The sequence below is a fragment of the Papaver somniferum genome, chromosome 9 (assembly GCF_003573695.1).
Source record: "Papaver somniferum cultivar HN1 chromosome 9, ASM357369v1, whole genome shotgun sequence".
NCBI lineage: Eukaryota > Viridiplantae > Streptophyta > Magnoliopsida > Ranunculales > Papaveraceae > Papaver > Papaver somniferum.
Window position 1 is genome coordinate 152,109,984 of NC_039366.1, and position 26,560 is coordinate 152,136,543.

Below are 26,560 nucleotides of genomic sequence, written 5' to 3' on the forward strand. Positions count from 1 at the left end.
CTCTAAACTCGTGGGTTTGAAGGATTGGGCTTGGATTTGGAAGAGAAGATGGAAGGATTTGAGAAGTGAAAACTACAGCCAAACCCATTTTACAGATTTCTTCCACTGTGAAACCCACGTTAGGAAAAGTTCAGGCGCACACCCATTTTTTTGGGTAAACTTTCTCCCATACCCAGAATTTCTAAAATTATATTTCTTCACACGCCGCAAAATTTCTTCTTCAATTCCTTCTCTTCTTCTTCTCTAGTATGAGTTTTTTCTCTATTGATTCTTAGGTTACAAATCGAATAAAGTTGAAGCTGCTGCCGAATCTGGTGATGATTGAAGAGAATATTTGTTAATAAGAGAGAAAAGCAGAAACAAACTGAGATGAAGAGATTGATAAGAAAATGAAATCGGGACAAAGCTTCATCAACAATCGATCCTAAGGAGGATGAATTCTCTATTCGCTTTTTTCATTTTACTCTTTTTATTATTAGATCTGATGATTTTATAAACAAAATTTTGAGAAAGCTTTTCTAAAAAATTTGCTTGTTCTCTTTTACAGATCTGATTTTTGTTTCCAAAACCTTGATTCGAAGTGAGTTTTGGTTGTAGATTTGCTGTCAGCGAATCATGCTTTACAAACCCATTCAGTGAATTACAAAATTTTATGCATCAAAATTTTCAGCCAATTTGGGGATTTTCCATGATTGAGTTTTCAATCAAGTGATGATGAAGATGAGAGTAGTTTGTGTAATTCTTGGAGTATTGGCTTCATTGGTTTGCTCGGTGAAATCTGATTATCAAGGTATGATGTTCTTTTTCATTTTTTGTTTTTTGTTGTGTTATGTTCCGATTCAGTTTAATTATGCCACCCTCTTCATGTGAAATTACTATCAGTAACTATGAAATGAGCTTTTAGTGTTTGTAATTTTGCTTTCCAAGATGAAATTCTTGATTGAATTGAAAACTGCCTCGGGTATCTGAATATGCAACTAAGATCTTGATTTGAGACAATGGATGACATATGATCGACAGAAAGTGGAGAATTTATATGATACACCACCAATTGCCTAAATAATCGAGAGCAACCGCTGTCAAGTATTATGTATTCACTATGTTTCAGCTGGCAATATGTGACTTGTTATATGATAGATCAATTGGAGTTGGTAAACGAAATTGCTACGAGAGAGTAGATAGATGGGCACTACGTTCCGTATATGTATACTTGTGATACTTTCTACGTTTTATGTATCCTTCCCATAAGCATATGTATAGTATCACTGAGAATGGAATTTCCATTTAAAATTCATAAGAAGTCATTTATAATTTGGGTGTATTTTTTATTTTTTATTTTTTCTCCCCTATTTCCTTATTTTAAAAATGTATATGTAACTATATGTGTATTTGTCAAAATGGATGCATTACTTGTGATGCAGCTTTGAAAATGGTTGCATACCCTGTTATGCATATACAAAAGTTGTTGCATAACTTGTTATGCAGTTCAGAAAATGGTTGCATACACGTTATGCAACAACTTTTGTCACTATTGAAACCAATAAAAACAAGAGAGCATAACTTGTTATGCACCTACAATAATATTTGCATAACATGTTATGCAGTCGTGAAAATGGATGCATAACCTGTTATGCATCCGAAAATATGGCTGCATAATGCATTATGCATCGAGAAAATTGTTGCACAATCTTTTACGCATCGAGAAAATAGATGTATAACCTTATATGCATCCGTAAATATAGATGCATAATGCATTATGCATCAATTTTTTATGTACGCTCTAAAATCAACCAAAACAATGGCTACATAACTTGTTATACATGCATAACTTTGATACGCAGATGCATAATGTGTTATGCGGTCGAGAAAATGGTTGCATAATTCGTTATGCGTCTGCAGAATGTCTTATGCATCTTTTTTGGTGGCTGCATAATGGTTATGTATCAAGTTTTCGAAAATTTAGCCTAAAATGGTGATCACCTCCGATTTTTTCGTGAAAAACAAAAATTTGATATTGTTGTTTGTACTCGTTATGTAGCCTTCTTAAAAAGATTTCCAACGATATAAAATTTGTGAAATTCCAAGGCGCCGATTTTTAGATATGTTATATCCAAGTTGCGTTGCCAATTATACCCCTGGAAAATTAGGCTGCATAACGAGTTATGCCTGAAAAAATAGTATGCATAACGAGTTATGTATTAATTCTTAATAATTTCGGATAATTTTGGGTGTCACGGAAATAATTATGGGTGTCACGGTACCAAAAATTAATTGTGGGTGTTACAGTGAGATTTTTTTTTTTTTGGGGCCTGCCCCGAATTTTCCCATTTGAGAAAGACAAGGACTTAGAAATTGAATTGTTATGGAAAAGGGAGTCTATTCATAAGAGGATTGCAAGCAAATTGAAGCTTATAAATAGAGAAGTTCTCTACTTTTCTATACATACTTTTACACCTTTTAAACACTACTACACTTTTACACACACTACATTTTGGTTTTTGTTTGTTTTCTCTTTTCTTTATTCTTTGTGAACTTCAAAACCATGAGTAGCTAATTTTATTATTGATTGGGGATAAATTCCTAGTTCTTAACAAATGCTTTGAGTTTTGTTTTAAAACCTACTTTGAAGTTTTCACATGATTATCGTTTGTTTTTACTAATAAGAATGTTTATGCTTGCATGATAGATCATTTAGGTGGCCAACTAAATTGATTTGTTATTCAATCTAAAGCTAGTAAAAGTTAGGGAATACATAATCGTTTCTTGGTTCTTTACATAAGTAGAAAACACGAGACCTTGCAGAAGGATTTTGTGGAGCAATTGTGTGTGAAAATAACGCTAGAAAGTGGACCGAGCGAACCTACTAAACCTAAATTCATAAATCTTAATTCGTTCGAGCGAATTACATCTTGTAAGCGAACCTTAAGGTGGTTCTTTAGAATATAATCTGATAACTAAGCGGACATGTTACTCAGTGAAACGGGGAATTTGGGGGTTAGCTAAGCGAACCTGCTATCCTACGGTTGGTGATAATCTGTGACTAATAAAAAGTGGAAAAGAACATAACTTGAACCATTGTTTTGCAACGAAGAACGATTCCTTGATCTTGTCTCTCTTATTGATTTCAACTTTATCTTTTTAATTGCTTTGTTTATTTATCTTGCTTTATAAAATCTAAAACCAAAACCCCCCTTTTATGACATTATAAGACAATTAAAACTTCTTGCTCCTCGCGGGAACGAACTTGACTACACTATATTACTTGTAATTAGGTGGAAAAATATTAATTAATTTGTTGTGGGTACGATACGCATCAAATTTTGGCGCCGCTGCTCATCTTTAGTTGTTTTTTCTTTTTGTTTTATTTTAGTTTCTAACTTTCTTTTCTAGAATTTTAATTTCAGGTACCAGTTTTCCATGTATGGTGGACAAGAGCAAGCATATTAAAACAATCAATACGGTTTTCAACCTCAACACTATGGAAACTTCCAACCATCCTTATGATACAATCAAAACCAATCTTTTGGCTATGATCAATATCCTAGAGAACCTTATGGATATTCTCATACATATCAACAACCTTATGACGGGTATGTAAATGAACAATCACAAGGATGGGAGGATAGTTATGCTTTTGATCAGAAATTCTCTAATTTTGCAGATAAGATGTGTACCATGATTGGGGATCTTCAACAAAAGTTGCAAGAATCACTACAAAACCAGCAACCCTATGATTGGGAGGAACCACATCGATAAATTCAAAGGAATTCGGAGAAATTATACAAACAAATTACTCAACTCGATAAATATAGGGATGAGCGACTCCAAAAACTTCAAGACGACATTTCTAAAATACGAAGAGACATGGATCAGTACAAGGAGGAGAGGGATAAAGAATAATTTTTCTATCAAAGCAATAACTATTCTAATGTGCCTATGGTGTGTAGTGAATATTTGATCGATGATTATGTTGGAAAAGGCCAATCTTTGGAGACTTTTGATGACGCTAATGTAGCTTACTCGAGCCTTGATCTTAATAATGATCAAGCACATATTCAAAAGGTAGAGCTTGAGGAAGATGCAATTAGAGCTTTTAAAAAATTCCTTAGGGAAAGATATGAGTCCGCAATAGAGTATGAGCCTTACAACAATGAGGAAGTTATTCCAACTCCGGATCATAATAAGGATCCTTCTCTTGTTCAAAAGGAGGAGATTAGGTGTGACTTACCTATTGTTATAACACTTTGACAAGAAGATCTTAAGATTTACACCGAAGAAGATTTTATGAGAGAGGAATGGCCCGATTTTGATGATGAAAATGTTGAAGATATGGTGATTCAGAATGAAACCGAAGTGAATGATATTGTGGAAGACCCAATTGAACTTGCCAATGATTTTAATGATGCCATGACTTTAGTTAACGTAGAAAATAACGAAGAATGGTTGCGAGATTTAATAGAGGTCCACGATATACAAGAGGTAAGTAATTCACATGAATTCTCTAAGGATGAAGAGGATTCCGCAAAACAAGAGATTGTGCAAGGTTTGTCTAACCCTTTGCATATTGATTCTTCTTCTTTACCTCTTATTGGTTTGAATGTATGTGCTTCGAAAGTATTTTTGAATGATTTTTTTCTCGATATCCGCCATTGGAAACACTTGATGCTAACACCATGCAGGTTTTCCAAGAGGAACCCATAGAAATTCCCAAATTCTATGTTCTCTATACACTTCCGAGTGTGGACAAGAATAGGTGTGGGGGAAACTTCTTTCGAGCGGTAATATCATTATTGTTTTCTTGTGCTAACATTTGTATGAAGCTATTGTTTGCAAAACAGGTACTATAGGTGGATCCCCAAGTTTTCCGATTGTTAGTATATGACGTTTTTTTCCTGTGACAAGCTTTCTTTACTGGATCGCATCTGTTTTGTATCTAGTTCGTAGCGGGAATAAACTCGTATAGAAAGAAATGCTTTATCTTAAGAGCACTTGAAGTCTTGAACTGAGAGAGCAGGTAGAATTCCCTATAGTGGGTCGTTTTATCTTAAGAGTACTGAACTTGAACTGAGAGGGCAGCCAAACTGGCAATCCAATTCCGATCTACAAAACTTGGAGGGATGGATGAGTGTCTTAAGGCATTGGTTTGATAAACCAACATACAAGATTATTGTATCATGGGTTCAAATCCCATTTCCTCCGGTTGAACGGAAAAAGAGCAAGCTACTCCTTATAAAGCGCTCGAAGAAAACTTTAGGAAAGAAAGTGGCTTGGGTAGCTCAGATGGTTAGAGCAAAGGAATGAAAATCCTTGTGTCAGTGGTTCAAATCCACTTCTAAGCAGCATGCGAGACGGATTTCCAAAAGTTCCTGCAGGGTGAGAGACGAGGTGTAGCGCAGTCTGGTCAGTGCATCTGTTTTGGGTACATATGGCCATAGGTTCGAATCCTATCACCTTAACTGTAGATCCTCTCCTTTCAGTCGAGTCACTAAATTGTCTTGTAATGTCGTAGAATAAGGATTTCCAGTGAATCCTTTGGTCAAGAAAATCTATGATTGCGTACTGAGCCTGTTAAACGAGCAGATTGGAGGTATCGGATAATCCATACTATAGTCAAGTTCTTGGGAATTGTAGGAACTCTCTCAATATTAACTCTCTGTCTGCTTTTGGTCATATACTATACTCTATCTGATGTATCTACTTATCGTATTCTTGCCTCTGCTCGGTAGTTCCGTAGCAGGTTTTTTCGGGCGTTTTCTAGGATCAGAAGGAACCGCTATAACGACCACCACGTGCGTTTCATTCTCTTCGATCCTCTCTATGATAGCCTTTTATGAAGTCGCACTGGGAGCTAATGCTTGCTTAAGAATTATTCCATGGATCTTATCGGAAATGTTTGATGCTTCTTGGGGATTCTTTGGCGACCGTGAAGTCACCGGATGAATTGCTGAGTATATAGGTCAGATCCGGACGCTGCTCTTGCTCCGCGGAAATACGGACTCGACCTGCTCCTACCCACCCCAGGGGATCATAGCATGTTGGGAATAAGGGGGGCGACATACTTAGCGTAACCACTCCTTTGGGGGATGTACCGCCCTGCCTTTCGATCGATACACAATTGAGGAGGCCGATCACGAATGTTATAGGTGTGGGAGCGATCCTGGTCAGGGAAGGCTAAGACAGCGCATCGCATATGGGTAGAAAGAGGGCGCTTATGCCCCGACGATGGGGCCTTATGGGGAAGGGCCCAATAAGGACAGCACACCCCCCACTTTCAAGCGCACCTCTGTATCGACTGAGAATATGTTCTAGTCGGTGGAACCGGTGAACCACGTGAGCTGGTTAGATGCGTGGGGAAGAGGGCTCGTAGTACCCCCTTTGATCCATCCTCGAAATCACCTACTCAAGGGACAGTCCTGACGGCAGGCAGTGGACTTTTTCAGGGAAGAAAGGGCCTAAGAACGGCATATGCCGTACACTTGAGTGACAAAGGAAAGAGCGAGACCTCTTTTTCCGTTCAGACAGCAGAAAGATAAAGTTGGTGAGCCGTGTGAAGGTTAACCTTCCCGCACGGTTCGGAGAGCACTGAATTAGAATGAGAGCCACGAAACTCGCTCGATTCGCAGATTGGTCTGACTCGTAATTCACTTCTGACTCTGTGTTCGATAGCCTGACCGCCGTAATGTTAATTGTGGTACATTCATAAGTAGCTTGATCCATCTTTATTTCATTTCATATATGTCCGAGGATCCGCATAGCCCTCGATTTATGTGTTATTTATCCACTCCTACTTTTTTATGCCAATGTTGGTGATTGGAGATAACTTTCTTCAATTATTCCTGGGATGGGAGGGAGTAGGTCTTGCTTCATATTTGTTAATTCATTTCTGGTTTACACGACTTCAGGCAGGTAAAGCATCTACAAAAGCTATGCATGTCAATCGAGTAGGTGATTTTGGATTAGCTCCTGGGATTTCGGGTCGTTTTACTCTCTTTCAAACAATAGACTTTTCAACCATTTTTGCTCGTGCTAGTGCCCCTAGAAACTCTTGGATTTTTTGCAATATGAGATTTAATGCCATCACTCTAATTTGTATTTTACTTCTTATTGGTGCTGCTGGGAAATCTGCATAGATAGGATTGCATACTTGGTCACCCGATGCTATGGGGGGTCCCACTCTAGTATCCGCTTTGATTCATGCAACTACTACGGTCACTGTTGGCGTTTTCATGATAGCAAGGTGCTCCCCTTTATTTGAATATCCACATACAACTTTGATTGTGATTACTTCTGCAGGAGCTACGACGTCATTCCTTGCAGCAACTACTGGAATATTACAGAACGATTCAAAGAGGGTCATAGCTTATTCAACTTGCAGTAAATTAGGCTATATGATCTTTGCTTGTGGCATCTCTAACTATTCAGTTAGCGTCTTTCACTTAATGAATCACACCTTTTTCAAAGCATTACTCTTCCCGAGTGGAGGTTCGGTCAGTCATGACATGTCGGATGAGAAAGATATGCGGAAGATGGGAGGGATTGCCTCCTCCTTTCCTTTGAACTATGCCATGATGCCCATGGGAAGCTTATCTCTCATTGGATTTCCTTTTATAACTGGATTTTATTCCAAAGATGTGATCTTAGAGCTCGCTTACACTAAGTATACCATCAGTGGGAACTTTGCTTTCTGGTTGGGAAGTGTCTCTGTCCTTTTCAATTCTTATTACTCCTTTCATTCAATTTTTCTAACATTTCTAGTACCTACTAATTCATTCGGGCGAGACATCAATAGATGTCATGATGCGCCCATTCCTATGGCTATTGCTTTAATACTTCTGGCTTTCGGGAGTCTCTTTGTAGGATACTTGGCCAAAGTGTGACCCGTAAGCCCATAAGTCAGTACTGTGACGAAGCGGCTCTTGCTCACCCGACACGATCGTACGGGGTCACAATTCACCCAGATCATTCACGGTGAACAAGAATTGGGGATCGGATGCGGATGAAATTCCCGCCAATGGATGAGATGTTCAGTCGATTCCCTCACATGTAGGATATATGAGTACTTTCAGACCTTCCTTGTGGGACAAAAAAGAAAGTCAGTTCCTCCCTATGGGGTACGAGTGGGCAGAAAAGGGAGGAGGAAAGAGGCCCCGGTGAACCGTTAAGTGAACAAGTATAAGCTTCGCTGCCCGACAGTCTTAGGTACTAACCACACTAAGGGACAGGACCTGAAGCGGAGGACGGGAACGAGGGGAATCAATGTGTTCCAATTTACGCCCTTGCACCGACCATTCAATGGACCATGGACTGAACGACCACTGCCTGAAAGGACTATGTCCAGGTGACCATCGCCCCCCATAAGGTACATCTCGCGCCTATGGACCGCTATAACTATCCAAGAAGACACTCGAAACTGGAACGAAACCCACCCGTTGGACTAGCGAGCTAGAAGTCCTACGATAGAGGACCGGGACTCTCTAAAAATCCAAGGTCATGGGTGGCCGAGAGGGCCCATTTAGAGACTTGGGATCTCAGCAGGCGAAGGTTGGACGGAGAAAGATAATCAACTAGTTCTGATCTAAGTAGGCTCATAATAGGGAATACCTTAACCCTGGGAACTGGGTAACCCACCAGAGACTGTCCTATTTCGAAATCCTCCTAGTAGTATTTTTGGCTGAAGCTGACTAGTTGAAACGAAGAAGTAACCGGGAGTTCCTTCGTAACCGGCTAGTTGCTTTTTCCGTAAACCCTTCTTCTGTTTATATAGATCGGGGCATCAGCCTCATGAGCCTAACTAGCTGCTCATGGCCGAGATGCCTTATGTGGAACAAACAGAATTCATATGGTGTCCTACGATTTGGAAATACCGAGCAACTATCCGTAAGTTTCACTGCTCTATATATTAACTAGTGGAATAGGACCTCCCGGGAACTCGCATCTGATCATAACTAAAGACAAAGCAATAGTAATTTAGCCTGCGTAGAGTTGGCTCAAATGATTCGTTCGTGAAAAGTGGAGTATAACAAAAGAATGGGATAATATATCAACCAATGTACGCCCTAGGAAAGCAAGTATCCTCTATACTAAAGGGAGCCACTCCTTACGGTGGACCTTAGCTCGGCTATAAGTCTCAAGTGATCTGCTATCGAAGTGGAATAGAAACTAAAGTCTCGCTCTTGTAGTAACTCCGGTTAACCATTTAAATAAGCCCAATTTTAATGATGAAAAGATGCTCATATAAGGCGCGGTTCGATATCAAGATGGAAACATATGATTTCAAAGTGTCGGTCATCTACAGAAAGGCTATTTGGAACAAGATAGAACGAAATTCTCCTTCAAGGCGAGATCTGAGACACATTCAATTGCACAAAAAGGAGAGTTCTAAAGGATGTCATTTGGCATGAATCAAATCTTGGATATGTTGTCTTTCAAGAGCTAGGGCCAAGAGCAGTGGTATTTGCTTTGTCGTCCGCAGCTGCTGCAGAAGCAGCATGCCTGACCCCTTTTTTAATTCATTCATTGCATACAATACTGGAGAAGACGTCAAGCCCAATAAGCAACGACCCCTACCTATAAAGTCGTTGCGCGTTAACACGCACATCCGTTTTCTTGGACCACAGAAATTTCTTGCTTACTTTTACTTATCACCGCAGGTCTAGCATAATCAGAAGACCAAAGAATCCAAAGATTACTCTTCATCTGACCTCTAGACCTAACATTATTAAGAAACTCTATACTCATCCCCTCTCTCTACACATAAAATAGACACTAATAGGGAATCACTCCCAAAGGGTAATAAACTTGGGTTTCCGTCTTCAGAAGCGTATAGAAAATCTTGATGCTTAAGAGTCATCTGCCGACTTTATTCCGGTGAATTAGGTTCGAGACTTACTGGAGGACTCAGCTAGGCTAGTTTGTTTGACTGGTGCATGAATTGTGGGAACCTATTTTAGAGTCTGGAAAGTACCTTGACCCCTTTATTAGCTGAATGTGACTGATTGATTAGTATTTTTCTCGTCAGAAACCAGGACGTTCTTGATTGAAATGGGAAACCATCTGTGAAATCCTACTGCCCCTTTATGAAACCTGGGATCATGTGACCTACCTGTGAAGATATTAATGACTGAAGCGGGCGAGGGTGCTCAGCCTGACAGGGATTTTAGGGAAGGTCAATAAGCAATAAGTGACTAGTGAAGATTACTAGGTTTCTTAAGTAAATTGCTCCATACACATGATAGAGGAGGAATAGATTACAGTTGTTGGTCCGTGGCCGATATCAATAAAGGCTCTTTAATCTTTTAAAAAAATCGAGACCAAAATGGGAAAAAGAGAGACGAATAGAAAGGAATAACCAATCGATGAAGGAACATGAAACCATTCTGTTTCAATAGAGGTACGGGAAATGGTTAGGGGTAATGAAGTAGGTGAAGTCGTTGAATTTTGCGAGTTGTTCCAACCACTGCTAGATGTAATTCCAAGAGCCAAACGAGAATGAGTACCACACAGAAGAGTCAAGATCGGTCTCCCAAATAGAATGTTTAGCCGATCCATTCCGGATCGATCGAATTGGTACAAAAGTTGCAACATAGGAAAACCACAGAAAACACGACTTATTTGAATAACCCGGCGACCTACCAATTGTAGAAGTAGGATTTTTGGCAAACAATAAGCACTTAAGTAATACAATTCCAGTGTACCATCCTCTTTCTCATTTCGAGGAAAAGGTTCGGTAGGAGAAGGAAACAACAGAGGGATCCGAATCGAACCTAAATGGGAATGACATGAAAAGTATTTTTTCAAAATCTATCATAAGGGCGTGATGACGATATGCGAGAGGAATAGATAAAAATCGTGATTGTCGTAGAGGGGAAGATCTGTTTATGGAATAGTTCAAGAAAGAGTCGTCTCAATTTCTTACTTATTCCTTCTAAATCATTCACTTCTCGCCCGAATGACGCGTAACATCGACTCCTTTTACGCAATTATGAACTAAACTTTCTCGATTCCAATGCAACTTCTCCTTTATGAGGAGAATTCTCAAACTACACGAGCCTCCCGACGAATCCAATAGAAATCCTATCCGAATACAAAAGATAAAAGGCAGTTTCATTAGGGTCGTATACCAGCCGCCTGTTCTGGAACTTCCTATTCCAATCGAAGCATATAGATCCGTAAATAGATTTGTATGTATAACCACTTCAGTCGTGATCGTCATTTCTCGAATAAAAAAGAAGTATTTTTTTTCTGGAAACATGGTCAACCAGAAATTTTTCTGTTCACTATTTTTCATCCACCGATGCAGAAATTGCTCCAGTTTTCCATTCTCATATGAGGATATTGGCAAGATTCTCATGGCGGCATGAAGTGATGAATCATGCTCAAAGATGAGCCGATCCTTCGTTAGGGACGGTTTATAGATCATCAAATACCCACAAATTCCACGAAAAGTGGGTCCATGTAAATGGTCGAGACCTCGCAAAGAACAACGCTCCTTGCCCATATTGAGTTCGGAACCTAAAGGCAATCGTTGAGTGAACTGTATCTTCTTTGTGCTAGACAGAAGAACACCCAACATAAAGATGCGCACTCCTCCATGTGAGAGATGAATCTTCATTCTCCGCGCCCGCTCACGCTTCGCTGACCTATCGCGTGGTAAAGAGAAGAAAATACAAAAGAATAGTAAACAGAACACACCGCAGGAAGATTCTAAATATGAGAAGTCACCCTTGGATTCGAGAAGAAGGAAATGAAGAAGAGGAACGAAAGGAAATAAAGCGCTTCTAGCTCTATTTTTAGATGAGCTTCTCCTAATTATGTATGGTAATAGAATAAGATGGCTTGCTCTGACCAAGACTCCAATTTTGGCTCTGTCGATGGAGCATATGAATTTTTTGGAATGTAGATAAACCAAAAGAGGGAATACAGAGGTAGAAATAGGAATTATAGTACCATTAAAAGAAGGGGCACCTGTGGAAACATCTCTATTGACAAACCATTTCAATAAGACGGGTGCTGCCGTGTCACAAAGGACGACCATGGAAGTAATGAAAAAAAAGGTTCTGCAGTTGGACCATCTGCTCTATCTGAGAACAAAGCTTCTCTAGAGAATACGCTCAAAGTAAACGCGAATAGTTCACTGAACTTTTTTACCCATCTTGCAGTGATAGGGAATGCATGTAGTCTCGAGCCAAATAACTGAAAAGGGATCAAGAAAGCGAAGGATAACATATTGATGCCACTAGACCTGAAGATCTCAGGATGATTATCTACCGCCTCGTGCTCACGCCATAACCATGTATTTTTTATAGGTTCTATGGAACGATGCTTGCTGCTTCATATGGGAGAAAAGAATAATAGATATGCCGGTAATTAGAAGGAAGAAGCACCAGAGAAAGAGTCCTCGTGTATCATCTGTCGTAAAACTATGAACGGAAGCTAGCAACCCGGACCGTATTGAAGAGGTTCCTAAGACACAGGATAGAAGAGTGACAATATTCAGAAGCAAGGTCCAAGAATTCAGAAGTAGTAGAATGACAGATTGAATACAAGCTGTGGCTAATACCCGAGGCATAAAAGAAGCATTTTCTATGGGATCCCGAAACCACCAGCCACCCCAACCTAATTCATGATGAGACCACCAACTTCCTAGAAAGATGCCTACGGTTAAAAAGCACCGACATGTCAGGATCCATATTCGAATAGGTTCATGTTCCTGGTCAGAAACCATTGTGATCGCGCCGGCGGTCCAACAAAGAGACGAAATAGTGGTGCCTACATCTTTGAATTTCAGGAGTCGGGATCCGACGCATCCAGCAGAGTGAAGCAAGGTTCCATTCTTTTCGGCGGCATCATTCCGCATTGGCGGCGAGTGACGTGCCACAATCCCATTCAACATTTTGGATCTACATAGTCCAAAGCCCATATCACTGGCGATATCTTCGACATATATGCAAGGAGGATGTATAGCTAATATATGATCTTGTAATACATGGTTTGATTCTGCAAGCGGTTCAGTAAGAACGAAGAAATTGAGAACAAAAGGATCGGAACTCGCTAATAGGAAATGAGATAAAAACAAAGCAATGCTAACAACAGCTACGTCATTCCGTTGTTCATCGATAGACGAAACTCTCTCTTTGTCATCTCGTGCCAGATGCAAGAAAGAACTCATCCTTTTATCCTTGGCCAGTTGTGAGTTCCTCACGAAGTTCGAGACAAAGGAAAAGAAAATAGTTTCCCCAGGGCCTCCTCGCTTTGAGACATTATGGCTCTTGGGGCGACCCCGGTAATAAAGAAGGAATCCATACAAACTTGAGATCCAACACCATGATAAAATACTACCTTCATGATTAGACCATGTACCTGAGATTTGATAAGTGAAAGGTGCATTAGTGGTTAATACGTTGTAATTGGATAGGTTATTAGGATTATGACAGAACGATAGACCAAGGAAAGGAAGAAGAATACACAAAAATGCAGGTGATGCTCCAAACGCTGGTGTTTGTTTCTTGTTGTAAGTGAATGCAATGAAAAGACCCCGCGAATAACGAATAATGAGAGAATTCATTTATTGACATCGCGTGCTTATTTCCTTCTGCTTTATTAATCATCCAGCAGGAGGCCCGGAGGTCTGAAATAACTCATATGTCCTACATGTGAGGGATAAAGTGACTCACTTGCTTAGAGTGAGGGACTCGAGCGTATGCGAGAGGCTCTTTAGAGACTCGACTGAAAGGAGAGGAACTGACTAGTGACTCGACCGAACAGGAATTTTCTATGTCAATTCGAGAAAGTGTCTATCTATGTCATTTCAAGATTTGAGTTTTGGTTCTAGAGACTCGGATACCCATGAAGGGGAAAACTGGCTTTCTTCTTTCTTATGATATTTCTCGGTAACACTCACGACATATCATTCCATGTCTCACTAACACTATCTACTTACTGGCCTCTGCTTTTTCTGACGAATTCCATTGACCTGCCATGGATAGTATAGAACCCTCATATTGGAGAGAGACGAATTTGGTAGTTTATTTAAGTTTGACTTCTCTTACGAGAAAAGTGAGTGTTCTTTCATTCTTTTCTCTATCGCAGGACTTGGTAGATTTAAGGGAAATCTCACATCTCAGCCCGGTTTAAAGGGCATTCACATGCCCTATTATTAATAAGCCCCTAAACAACTCATTTATAAAAGAAGGTTCTTTCTAATGGGAACACGGGACCCGTACCAAAGCTAGGATTGGACACCAATTTAAGAAGAATGACCGCAATGCTGGGCATGTCAGATAATGTACTTAGTGTCAAGCAAGGTAACTCCAATCCCCAATAACGAATATCCATCTTCTTCAATCAATCTTCGCTTAGGAACGAGAGCTACAGACGAAATAAAAACAACGTTAGCTCAACAGCGGAAGGAAACTCGGTTAGGAGCTGAGCTACTGTTGATCACCTTGGGGTTGGCTCTTCTTCCCCGGCCTATCCCTCAGATTCAGATCTAAAGATGAAAGCCGTGTCCACTCACGTACGATTGAGTTTTTTTTATTCAAAGTGCAATTGGATCTATAAAACCCAAAAGAATAATCCTCTTCAACTGCAATATTGGATGGAGAAATCTCTGCCCGATAAAAAAATACAGTAATCAAAGAAATCCATACAAGCAGGGCGAGGGAAGAAGTGTTAGCCGTGAAACGCCGTTCTTCCTCTATAAAGGTCCACTCAGTCGGGATCATAACTCCACAAATACGACTCCTCACACTACGAAAGAGGGTTCACATGTCTTGAAATCTATTCTTCCAAAGGGACTCGTTTGTCGAACTCATGCTTTTGCGAATTGTATTCTTTATCTCAACTTGAGTCAAAGGGTTTAACATCCTTTCTAATAGACCTACTTCCAGAGGAGGTTCACTTGCTTCTACAACTAACGGGTTTAGGAGGCCCAATCATTATAACCTATTCTGACAAAACAAGTTACCTTATTATATGGCATTACTCGATTACTAAAGCAAAGCTATTGGGAATGGGTCCCCTAACTCCAACCTAGAGGGGTTACGTTACATGTAGTGGAATCTAGTATTTCTTACAAACGAACGAACTAATGAAAAACACCAATACTTGAGCTGGAGGGTTACTTAAGGAGACTTATAGAGTTCTTGTTTACCATGCTATCCACATTTTGAGATGGATCATCCGGTGCCTTTGACTCACGTCTTAACAAATGAGACTCACTAAGGGTTGAGGGGCATACTATTTGCCATTTGCCACTCTTTCTTAGACTTTTAAAAACAGACTTCTTCGATATATGAGTTTACTTGCGATTCTAGCCTTACTCATTCCTTGCCTTTACTCATGCCTTCAGGGGAATCAAATCGAAGTGAATACTATAGGAAGATTTGCGTAAGTTCGAAGAAGAGGATATTATAGAAAATAAAGGTCAGCAGGAGCATATCCTCAATCGAAGCCCTTCTCAATATGTTTTCCCTTCCATAGCGATTTATTCAGGTTAGCCAGCGAAAGAAGGGAGGGGAACCGCAACTGTTCGGATCACCGTGTAGCGTTTGGCGTAGAATGAGAGAGGGAATTCGGAGATCCTGACGATCAGGGGCATACAAAGCCTTCTCTGAAAGATTAAATTGACAAAGCAAGTTCCGGAAAGCCTCTCTACTATTAGGCTGGCCCAACTAATCAATGTAATATTTGTAGGGTCCACTTCGAAAGCTTCGCTTTACTCAATTTTGTGTAGCGCATTAAAGTCTGTAAGTTACAAGATCTCCTTTTTTTGGAACCTTTTGCAAGCATTCACTGGGTCTTTACTGGCTGACTTATAAAACCGCTCGAAGAGGTCCTATCCCATTTAGGGACTGAAAGTGGTTTTATAATTACACGCTAGAGCCTAGAAATCTCAATAATCGGTAGGATCCATCTGTTCCATCAGCTTCTTTTCTGGCTTCTTCCGTAGTTTTTGTGTCAATTCAGTATGAAACACTTCAGTCTTTTTAACTAAATTCAAGACAGGGTCTAGTCAACGAAAATAAGTTCTAACATTGAAAATTTACTTCATAGGGTGGCAAAAACAAGTAGCTGATGAGCTATCCTTGTATTGATTTCGTCTGTAGATGTTCTTCCTCCTACCTGACAAAGATTGACCAACATATTGGACTTGGGCATCTCACCTTAGTTCGGATATTGAGAAATGACTTGTTCAACTCATATCTAAAGTGCCTAGTTTTTTGAGGCTTCAAGCTTGACTGATAATCCAACTTTTATATTAAGAGAAAAAGTCTTCTTTTGTACGCTCGGTTCACTAGGTTAGAAAGTCAGTACCTTAGTTCCGAGTTCGTTAATTGATCGATGATAGAAGTTCTTCTTTTGCAGTTTCACTAATGAGTTGAGAAATTCCCTTCGTTGAGGTCTTCGTCGCTCTTTAGTTCCACTTTCTCGACTGATGAATGTTCTAAGTTGCGATTTGAAGAGATAGATCGCACATTGGATCCGAAAATGTCCCGTCTATATTGACTTATGTAATGATGGATCTGGTTTTCTAGGGATCAACAGGATTCTCAAACTGAGGAATGACCCGTTTTCGTGAGAAAATTCGTTGCAATGAATCGACTGGAGAAATTGGATCTCTAGCAAAGGTTTGAGCACCAGTCTAAGAGTCTGATATTTGCATCATGTCTGAAAATATTGTCTCAACTGGATCTCTAAAGTGCCTAGTTTTCTGAGGATTTTAGCTTTGAATCAAGTTTCATCATATGAGAAGAACGAATCGTTTCATGCAGCTGAAATGGTCTCTTATGAAGTCTCTATATGGGTCTGATCTCTACTATGTTAATATGAGGTGAGTCATGGAGCAAAAGCAGCTTTCTTTGGTTATTGCCTTCTTCTCCCAGGTTTCCTTTGTTGCATCCATCCATTGCCAGGTTCATCTCCAATGTGATGAAAGTGGGTCTCAAAAAGGGATATAGTATGTTCAAATCGTCTTTCTTAGGGAGTTTACCGACTCATATGTTCTATCTTTATCACAAAATAATCTAATGGAAGCAGATGTCATGCCAAATTTATTTATAGAGCATGCTTTCTCTTACAAAACGAGGATATCCAGACTTTGCAGATAAGGTTTTTCGTAGTTCAAGACCGGATTGACCATAAATTTCGTATAATAAGTGAGCAGAATCAGGTTGTCAGATAGAGCGCTTCGTAATGACTATAAGTCTTTTTAGGACAGATTTTCATTACTAAGTCTAATTAGTGGAGTTATTTCTTTCGTTAGTTGGATTGAGTTCGTTCGAACAAATACAGTTGTTTTCTTTTAGTATAAGAATTAAAAGTTCTTTCATTTTAATATAAGTTTATTTCTTAGCTCGTGCAATTCACTTCTTCTTTAAACTCTTTAGTACTTAGGTTCATTCAATTGGTGGATTCATAAATAGGAACAAGATCAGAGATAGGGACTTGAGTATTGGACATGTCTAATGAATACGAGAAAGACATCGGAATGCTGGTACAGAACCCTGGATTGCAAGAGGTCAGATTTCTTCTCTAAGAAAACGATATTAGTTCAGTTCGGTAGAACGTGGGTCTCCAAAACCCGATGTCGTGGGTTCAAATCATACAGAGCGTGTTGAAAAGAATGACTTAAAGAAAGATAATCATAAAAGTCGTCCGTTGTTCCTCAGTAGCTCAGTGGTAGAGCGGTCAGCTGTTAAATGATTGGTCGTGGGTTCAATTCATACTTGAAGAGAGTTCAATTTAGGGAGAGTGGCCGAGTGGTCAAAAGCGACAGATTGTAAATCTGTTGGAGTTTTTCCTACGTAGGTTCGAATCCTACCACTCTCAGTTAACTTAATATAATAGAAAAAGATTTTATGAGACGCAATGAGTTGGCTAGGTAACATAATGGAAATATATTGGACTGCAAATCCTGGAATGACGGTTCGAGCTCGTCCTTGGCCTCTCCCCCAGTTCATAGATCCCTTGCTATGAGAACTTTCGGCATCAAAGGACAGTGATTGAGAGTTTTCATTCCTCTCGAGCAATTTGTTTATTGTAGAGGCTTATAGTTTAATTGGTTGAAACGTACCGCTCATAACGGTAATATTGTAGGTTCAATCCCTACTAAGCTTATAACGATCCTTTACCGGGTGTATAACTCAACTGGTAGAGCATTGGGCTTTTAACCTAATGGTCGCAGGTTCAAGTCCCGGTATACCCAAACTTAGACGCGAGCTGAAGCATTTTTTCTCTCTTTCTTCCAGTGGTTAGGACATCGTCTTTTCATGTCGAAGACACGGGTTCGATTCCCGTAAAGGATAGGTACTCATCCCCGGCCGGCGGTTTCATTGCTGAGTGATCGCTCACTATCTGGAGTAATTTCATAGATATGTACTCATTATCTTTCGGAGATCGAGATGGGAACTCAACGCCACGAGCAGAGAGACTAACGACTCTGAAAGAGAGAAAAATTGTAGTTTAATTGGTCAGAGCACCTCCCTGTCAAGGCGGAAGTTGTGGGTTCGAACCCCGTCAGTACCGACCTAAGATCCAATTTAATCTATCAATGAATTTCTCCTCCTCCACTGACACGATAAAGCTTAGGAGTTACGGGGGGGATGTTGCCAAGTGGTTCAAGGAAGTGTATTGTGAATCCATGATCCGCGAGTTCAATCCCCGTCATTCGCCCATCAAGAAAAGGGACAGGAAGATCCCAACTATAAAGATTTATCTGCAAGAGTCAATTCCTTGGATGGATGTCTGAGCGGTTGAAAGAGTCGGTATTGAAAACCGAAGTCTTTCACAGTAAGACCGGGGGTTCAAATCCCTCTCCATCTGGTGCTTTAGCGGGGTAGAGGAATTGGCCAACTCATCAGGCTCATGACCTGAAGGCTACATGTTCGAATCCTAAGGCAATTAAGGTAGTGTTCTACACTGACTGACTTGCTAGAGTAATGTTATTTACCCACTTTCTTTCTTGTTCTACAAGGGTCCAAGAAAACGAATGTGCGCTCTAACGCGCAACAGCTTTATAGGTAGGAGCCGTTGCTTGTTGACTCCATATGATTCCTTTGAATTTCTCTTAGACTCCACGTACCCGAAATTGATCCGATCAGATATTTTGCTTTTCCATGATCATCTCTATTTCAGGTATCCGGGGCATCCTCCTTAGTAGACGAAATATTCCTATAATGTCAATGCCAATCGAATCAATGTTACTAGCAGTGAATGTGAACTTTTTGGTATTCTCCGTTTCTTCAGATGATATGATGGGTCAATAATTTGCTTCATTGGTTTCGACGGTGGCAGCGGCGGAATCTTCATCCGGTATGTCTGTCTCTCTTTCAGAGTCGTTATTCTCTCTGCTCGTGGCATTGAGTTCCCATCTGGATCTCCGAAAGCTAATGAGTATATATCTATGAAATTACTCGAGATAGCGAGCGATCACTCAGCAATGAAACCGCCGGCCGGGGATGAGTACCTATCCCTTACGGGAATTTAACCCATGTCTTCAACATGAAAAGACGATGTCCTAACCACTGGACGAAAGGGACAAAAAATGATTCAGCTCGGAATTTGAACATGCGACCATTAGGTTAAAAGGCCAATGCTCAACCAAATGAGCTATACACACGGTAAAAGATCGGTATAGGCTTAGTAGGGCTTGAACCTACAATATTACCGTTATGAGCGGTACGTTTCAACCAATTAAACTATAAGCCTATACAATAAACCGATCTGGCGGAACTGATGGGCCAGACAGACCGAATGCACCTGATCCAAGATCACTAACTAATTTAGCAAAACCAAGAGTTTCAACATACTAATAAGGTCTAGCATTCCCAGGAATAGTACACAGTAAAGCAACTTTTCCACGAGGACCTGCCCATTCTTCCCTTTAAGGACCACGACCTTCTCCGCCAAGCAAACCAGGCCTAGGACATTTTTCCCTTGGACCAGGACTATTTCCACTTGCACTTCCGATAATGCTATCAGCAAATTCTGCATCAACCGATCCATCTGACCTAAGAAACAGAATTCCACCATGAAATGTTGCATAAACAAGGTCACTCACTAAGTTAGCAAAAGCAAGAGTTTCCACATTCAAATAAGGTCCAACATATCGCGGAATAATAAAAAATGAACCTCTTTCTCCACTTGAAGATCCAGACTTAACTAACCCAGTCGACATAACCCTACTTTCTCCACCTTTCCCAACTAAAGGACCTGATCGATCTGATTCCTCACTAACAGAGTTTAACCACTACCCCATATGATCCCACTTTAACCCAGTTTAACCACCGGATGTCGAGGAACTAGTTAACCCATGAACGTTAATAGGATCCCTTTTTGACCTAGTATTCCTAACTAACTCCGTTATGTCAAGCCCAACAGCTTCTGCTCAATCCGCAAACCCAGGTCCCTCTCGCTTTAAACCAAGACCATTTATGCTAACGAATCCCAAATCTACGGGCCCATCTAACCGACTAGATTCATCTGAAGGAACTGCTTCTACACACTTCTCTCTATCAGCAACTAACCCAAGTCGTAGAGTTTTAGACGCAGTAACTGGTCCAACAGAAGTAACACATAGCATTCAAAGCATGAGGCTTGTCACTGATCGAATCTAACTTTTCCTATCTGATTTACTTTGCCCCACCATCACTAGGAACTTCACATTCCCCACCAGCAGATTCAAGATCACCAATATTTACAGTAGTTTCTGGCGTAGGAAGCCTAATCTTACCAAGAACTTCATCCCTTGAGCCACTTTCTCCGCTTCTACTCATGGAACCATCTCCCATAATATCACCACCTCTTATTTCAGGATCTCCAAACCCATCAGCTGAATCTCCACTTTCTCTATTATCAAATCCAATAGAATGTTAAAGGAATCAATCTAGGAACAAGAACTTACACGAGTAACATTAACTAACACCCTATGCCTTTCGGTAGCAATTGGGATTGACATGCACTCCAACTTCCGCTTAGAAACACAAATAACTAACTAGCAGTGGCATCTGCTGGATTTGTAGAGTAGTCATTATCCTTTGAGGTATGAATGTCGTTATTGATTCTTCCCTCAAAGGTTGTTAATATTACTAAGCGTATTTAATGCTAAAGAGTCCGGTGTTGATTGACGGCGTAATAAGAGTTGGAAGTCACGAATATCTGTAAGCGTAATAGAAAGATTTTAAGAATATGCTTCACGTGGAATCATTCAAGTGGGTTCTTTTGCACCCTTATATGTTCTCTTTTTTGGAAGCTCAAACTTGAGAATACTGCACTTTCATCTCAGCTATTTAATTTTCCACCTGCTCTGTCTCTAGCACCTGCATCAAGTGCACCGCCTCTCTAACTCGACCATCTTGTTGAGCTCCGGTCGGGCCTTCTTGGTCGCGATAAATATTTCTAGCTTGAGGATAGCCCGGGCAATGACTGATGTTAGCTATGGCCAACGGATTCAATCACTCAAGACCCTCTATGTATAACTAATATCATATACAATAAAAAAAAGCGATACAACGTCCCTCAACCCAAAGATTAGCTACTGATAAAACTACAAACTTTACCCTTAGCTATGTGCTACTTTTATGAAGGACTCAGGAGCCACCTGCAGTAGCTAATCCTTAACTTACTTAGGATCTTGTGCCATTACCCGCCTTGCGAAATAAACAACTAGGAAGACTTCCTCTCTTAAACTCGTGTGAAGTGAAATAAGCGCCCCCACAGTTAAAGGCCATTCGATTGCTATTAATGAATTATTAAATTGGTTGAAGAAGCTAAAGTTTATTGAATTGTAAGTCCATAGAGTCAGACTATTTCAAAACCTATCTTAAGCACCTTCAACACCAATGGTACTCATTTTCTCATGTTTCCACTCTCTTTTCATTACGAAGATGTATCACGCTAGGATTTGTTGCTCAAACTGGATCATGCCAACGTTATGGAAGTTCCTGGATCGTGTGAAATCAAAGTCATACCAATACCCTCTGATTTCAGAATACAAAATGGAAAACTGGCTATGGAGATTCCGCGTGGTCAAAGATTCATACAAAGGGAACCTCAACATCAAGTCTCTAAGTCCAATCCGTTCGAGAAAGGTGGAGGATCTGTTAGTGACCTATCACGGCACATACCTCTACAAGGGCAAGGAATGTCTCATTTTTCGGTCCGAATCTCGACGGTCATGTCTCTCTTATATTCCCCGGTCAAAATAGAAGAGAACTCCATTCAATTCTCCATGGAAACGGAGTTTTACGAATTCTCCCCGGAACTGGAGGATCATTTCGAGATCTTCGAACATATTCGAGGGTTCAATGTGACTATTGTCACTTCGTCCAACACACAAGATGAGACTTTATCATCATGGAGCGGCTTATTTCAACAAGATGGGGCTCAGGAAGATTAGGAGAAGCGAAAGAGAAGGATCAGATGGAAAGAAAAAAGTTAGAGGTAGGGTTTAACTGTACGGAAGAGGACAGGTACTTAAAGTACTCGACATAAAAGAAAAGGACAGAGAAGGGATGAAAAAACTCATATGTCTATATGAGGGACCCTTGGGGGGCTCATATGTCGTACATGTGAGGGGGGAGTGGACTCGCTGGAAAGAGGGCGAGGCTTGCGGTAAGGGGTGGGTCCCGCAAAAAAGGACATGGGACTAGCGAGAGCGTCTTGCATGGGAATCAGAGCCCACCAGACGTTTTTTGCCCGTGACTTTTCAAGAGCACTAACATTAAGAAGAAAGTCGGTCCGTCGATGTTAAACCAAGCGCTAAATGGGAGGCAACCCATAGGTTTTGTATTTCTTATCCTTTTGCTTTTTATTTATCTTTTATTTATTTTTGTTTTGTTTATTTATTTTTTCTTGTTCCATATCATGTTAGGATTTGCCACCTTGACTTTACTAGGACGATTCAGTTACATTGAGGACAATGTAAGGTTTAAGTGTGGGAGTGGTTAAGCATATTTTAAAAAAATTTGCATAAAACCTCCAACTTGTAGAGATTTTAGATCCACTAGCATACTTGTAGGTATGTTTACATAGAGAATTCTGACCGACATAACTGAACTTGGAAGTGTTAGGGAACTACGTTCGGATTTCTTACTTGTTAGAGTGTTAAATAATGGATTTAATCATGACGGTGGAAAATGAGGTGCAGAGGGAAATACATTATTAGAGTTGCTGATCAATCATTAGTGGAGACTATCCTATTTATATCATGTGAGGCACCGACCATAAATTTTTTGTAGCTGACTAAAAAGCTTTGTTTTGAGTGTGTGTCACCGTACGTTAATTCCGGGTAGACTGGTGAGCTACCCAACTTCACACCAATTTTCAGCACTATTTTTGATCTCTTGAGTGCTAATTTTGTCAAGCCTCCTACTTGTAGTTCGATTTGAAGTTAGCACCATTCTCTCGACAACAACGGGTCCATAGAAACACCATCATCATCAACAAGGAGCGACCAGTGTAGTTAATCTCCGCCATCTCGGCCGAGATATCACCGATTATTCGGGTACCGCTAGTGGAGTGAGACGAGATCTACATATCACCAAGACGAGATTCTGCCCAAAAATATCGGTTGTCTCGGTCAAAACCGGAAAAATCGTCCGAAATTCCGTTTTGGTGAGATAGCAAATCAAACGCACAGAAGAATAAATATCATCATAGTAATCTCTGATGAGATAAAAAGATCACCATTCAATGATTCTACACAAACCTATCTTATTATTTTTCCACAAACTAGCACAAAACTTCATTCGGGAGGTGCTTAATAGGTTGACGGTGAAAATTGAAATGATCAAAAGTTCCGTTGAATTGAAATATGAATCTTTGTGAGGACTCCAGAGTCACGATCTGGCTAGTTATGGGTGATGGTAGACAGTGGGATTAGTTTGGTGGAGCATGAGAAAGAGATCTTTCTTCCGTAACTTTTTTCTGATGGAGAGAAAGAGAACTAGGGAGAAGAGATGCAGCAAATATGAGGAGTTTTGTGAGAAGGAATATAATAGGAAGTCTTTTTTTCCTTTTTGAATTTCGCGTGGATGATAGTTACAAGGTTTTGGATCTTGTATCCTCCTCTAACTTCATTTTTTTAAAGCTTTAAATCGGGCAAATATTATTAGACATATAAAATTGGGATATATGTATTATCAGGCATAAAATTGAGAACCGGTATTGCACCGATATTTGAAACCGAAATCTCTCTGATACAATGTTGTACCAGTGTACCGGTCCTCGGCCGAGACAAACCGGTATCCGATATTAACTACATTGGGAGAGACATCAAAATCTACAAGGAAAGTTGATGACGTTCAAGGTTTACAAGCAACAGAACAAGAAAAGAGCAAGATTTCATATTCAAGTAAAGAAACATACACTGAGCAGAATTATATATACATGTTGAAGACTTATTTTCAAGAGCAAAGAAAAGCAAAAGGTGAGAATTATTGAAGTTTATGATTTCGAAACGATACAAGTTGTGAAGAATCAAGCGGTAAAGTACTTTTCCCACGACCATGGTTTGTTTTATTTCACTTTGTTTTGTATTATTTCTCTTGTCTTTAAAATATATATATATATATATATAATTATCATTGTTTTTATTTTTTAATAAGCCGTGGGGAAGGAAAATCTATAAGGAAGTTTCAAGCGACAAGGATTTTAAGGAAAAAGGTTACAAATTATCAAGGATCTACGAAATTCAAGAGTTTATCATCAATAGTTGAAGCCGAAGCCGAAGACCAAGAAGATGAAGACGAGGAGCGGAAGACGTTTCTATTGGATGCTGTGAGAGTGGTGTTATCATCATTGCAATCAGATGTGAAGGTGAGTAAGTAATCTCATCCTCGATAATAGTGGTTGATTTCCTTTCTTAGAGATCGTCAGAAAAATGTTTTTCAAAATGTTTAAAGATGTGGGTTTTTTAAATATTTCGGAAGTTGTCTTTCCCACCATTCAAAGTGTTGCAGGAATTCTCTCTTAATTCCTACCTGCACACATGTGAGAACCATAAAAGTACATCTTTTAAGTGCAATTTCATAAAATCCTTTTTGGTGAGGCAGAAGTCGAGGCGAAATGCTTCACCGATACTCCTAACTGGTATATTTTAAGTTTTCAGGGTCTAGTTTTTGGCATATCTAAAATGTACCAGTTCAGTTTCATTATTCAAAAAAATACTAGTTCATTTTCATTATCCGTTTAAAATATAACTTTTAGGGGTATTTATACAAAGGAAAAATGGGGGTATGATAGGTGTAAAATACACCTTGATTTAATATCTATTGGTTATGCTTTCTTTGCTATTTTTCTTTTAAATTATGTATTTTACGCGTGTTTTTGAGTATTAGGTACTCTGGAGTCATACGGAGAAAAAGAAGAAGTTGCTCAATTTGAGTTGGAAGTGCAAAAAGGTCATTTAACAGGCGATTGATATATGAAGTCGACCCAAGGTTAAGGGGAAACTCTATTGTGGAGAAGTATTAAAAGACAGTTATCAAAGGTTAAGGAACAACCAGATGGGTAGCCCTTATCCAGAAGATAGGTGCGTTGTTAGCACCCAAAGCCAACCCAACCCTAAAAGCGAGAGTTTATGTCTCTCATTCATTTATTCTCTTAATCATTATTTGCATCTGAGATTTTTTTTGATACGCGAAAGCCGGACCCAGGCCCCTACCCGAACCCAGCCAGTTGGACTGGTCACACTGCTAGACCCAACGCCGCTCAACCCACTATACAACTAATCTACTACAAACCTTAATGGCGGCGGGGATTGAACCCCTGACTTCCTCCTTACTGGAGTTTATGGGATACCATTGAGATATGCTCTTGGACCCAAAAAAGAAAAAAAGTTAGAGCAGCAGCCGCTACTGTTGGTCCCAGATTGAGAGACGAATTCAAGACCAGACAGAGTTGAGAGAAAAAATGATGAATAAAAAATGGGGTAGTTGCTTCCATGAACATCATATGGAGATTGGGTTCGAATCAAAGAGTAATTAGGGTTTGCTGGATGATGGTGATGAATTGGGTTCTGTCAATTGAAGAGAATAATGGGTTGGTCACGAATTAAGGGTTTGTTGGTGGCTGAAATTGTAGATTGATGATAGGGAAGAACAAGGATTCAAACACAGAGAGGAGAATCAAAGATGATAAGATTTTGAGCATCAGAAATGGGGTTTAGTAAGCTGTTGTTGCTTCTATTGATCAGAGAATGGGTTCTGTGGTGCAGAACTGAGCTGGATGAAGATAAAAGCTGGTGATGAATGAGTTGCTGCAGAAGAAAAGAATTAAACTGTGAATGTTAGATGTATGTGATAGGTTCTTAACAGGTGAAGAAAAGAAAGGTCTGAATTTGGCCTGGAAACACCAGAAAAACAGCCGAAACTCGGCCAGTTTACCATTCAGGTGAGTCGACCCGATCCAGCTCAGTGACTAAGACCTACTCAGACGACTTAGACCTGAATAAGACCAGCTGACTCTCCTCCTCATTGACCATTGACTAACGAAGACTATTAGATTGACTGTAAACCTTAACGGCGCTACGACGAAATATTTTGTTATCATAGAAGAAGAT

At 40.0% G+C, this 26,560-nt stretch overlaps 2 non-coding genes and 1 pseudogene across 2 annotated transcripts; all 3 read left to right on the forward strand.

The window, feature by feature from the left end:
* The first annotated feature begins 5,265 nt into the window (after nucleotides 1-5,265).
* TRNAF-GAA lies at nucleotides 5,266-5,339 on the forward strand. Its single transcript has one exon. It is a non-coding gene; the product is annotated as a tRNA-Phe (tRNA).
* A 12,406-nt stretch (nucleotides 5,340-17,745) lies between these two features.
* Nucleotides 17,746-17,829, forward strand: TRNAY-GUA. The gene has a single exon. It is a non-coding gene; the product is annotated as a tRNA-Tyr (tRNA).
* A 4,027-nt stretch (nucleotides 17,830-21,856) lies between these two features.
* LOC113308963 lies at nucleotides 21,857-22,401 on the forward strand (annotated as a pseudogene).
* The last annotated feature ends 4,159 nt before the right edge of the window (nucleotides 22,402-26,560 follow it).